This window comes from Notamacropus eugenii, chromosome 2 (genome assembly GCF_028372415.1).
Source record: "Notamacropus eugenii isolate mMacEug1 chromosome 2, mMacEug1.pri_v2, whole genome shotgun sequence".
NCBI classification, from domain to species: Eukaryota; Metazoa; Chordata; class Mammalia; order Diprotodontia; family Macropodidae; genus Notamacropus; species Notamacropus eugenii.
Window position 1 is genome coordinate 437,652,559 of NC_092873.1, and position 2,036 is coordinate 437,654,594.

The window sequence follows — 2,036 nt, forward strand, 5'->3', positions numbered from 1 at the left end:
ACTATTTGGAAGGTAGCTATGGTTTCCCCTTGATCTGTCACTTTCTAAACATTCTACTCCCATGACACCACCCCCTTCTTTCCTGTAGTAGACACAAGAAAACCACAGGTCCAAGTGTGACCAGGGAGAGCAGGAGTTTAGGACAAGCTGGGCTCCTTAGCAGAACATTTTCATGCTTTCTTGCTTGCATGATTTTGATGGGGCAGGATAGAGCCTGGCTCCTTCTCAGGTTCCTGTTTTGTTCTGGGAGTCCCAGGTAGCCAGGACTCATTTATCATCTTCAAACACTTGACTAAGCTCTCTTCCTGGGCACAGTGGCAGAGGACCCACAGAGTCTGGGAAGGAGATGGGGAGAGGCAGTGAAATCCTGATTGTTTATCTCCTCTAGGGGGTGAGATTCTCTCCTTAGCAGTGAGAAGTGTGATGCCTTCCTGGTTTCCTCTCCCCATTCTCCCACCTTATTAGCTAGAGCTGGAAGGGACTTCAGAGGTCACTCAAGGTAATCCTTTCATGTGACAGTTGAGGAAGGGGAGGACCAGAGAGGGAAGTGTCTTGCTCAAGGTCACATAGCCAGTCAGTGGCCGAGCATTAGTAAGAACCCAGGCTTCCTGACACTGAGCCCATGCTCTTTTCCCTGTAGCCTGCTATATCTCATCTTTGCCTCATGGATCCCACCTTCACGGTGTCTCTTGCATCCATCCCTTTCTCTACACTCACAATATTTATTATTATGAATATAACTCCTCTATTGCTACCAAAATGATATCTCAGAGTCCACCAGTTAATTGGTGATTTTATTTTAATTTGGATTTTAGGTTGTGTTTGGAGGGATTTCTGGTATGGTATCTGTTTGAGCATCTCATATCTCCATAGCAACACAGGTAGATGAATCAAGCAATGAACAATCATTTACGAGGTGTCTACTATATACCAGATGCTGGGTTAGAAGATGATCAAGTACTTGTTATCATATGAACCCTGTGGGTACAGTGATCAGAGATGCCTACCTAAAGACTGTTGTTGACCATGATCTCCCTGACCAGTGAGGGGACTGGGATGGGGTAGGGGAGGAATGACTGGGAGAAGGTGGCCTGCCAGAGGAAAAGCTTGGCAAATGGTGCCTGGTTAGAAAGTCACTTGAAATCAATTTCCCATTAGGGCCATAACAGCAGAAGACAGCAATGTGTCATTTTCTGTGAAGTGGAGATTTGGAAAGCAAGAGACATAGGAATACTTTCTTCAATTTTTCAAGGCTTGGAGTCCGAGAAATGTGGAGATCAAGTGATGGAGGAATGGATGAAGGCAGCGGGAAAGCTAAGACCTTAGGATCAAAACGATCAAAGGTCAAATCCAGGTTATTTCCTGGGTGGACTTGTACAAGACATCTCTCATCTCTGAGCCTCAGGTTCTGAACCTGTAAAATAAAGATTGGGAGCAGAAACCTTCTAGTTTCCTTTCTGGTTTTAAATCCCATGATAAGGGATTACTTGCTACCTTCCTTTAAGGAAGTATAGGAAGGCATCCTGGAAGAGGAGAAGAAGAAAGAGGAGGAGGAAGAGAAAATTAGAGGGAGAAATAAGAATTACAGAAAGGAGGCTTTTCAAGCAGTCAGGGCATAATCTCTACTCCACATACCTTCAGTTTTAAAATAAAATACAGTCAATTTTCCATTATTTGTGATAATGGAAGGGAAAGGAGAGTGGATACTTTAATGCATAACTCCAAAAGTATCCACTGATACTCATACTGATAAAGTCATGATAATTAAAAACACTTAACTTGCATAGTGCTTTAAACTGTATAAAGAGCTTGTCCTACAACAGCCGTGTGAAGCAGACCTCACAGATGAGGAAACTGAGGCTCAGAGAGATGACTTGCCCAAAGTTGTTGTTGTTCAGTTGTTTCTGTCATGTCTGACTCTTCGTGACCCCAGATGGGGTTTTCTTGACAAAGATAACTGGAATTGTTTGCCATTTCCCTCTCCAGCTTATTTTACAGATGAGGAAACTGAGGCAAACAGGGTTAAATCACTTGGC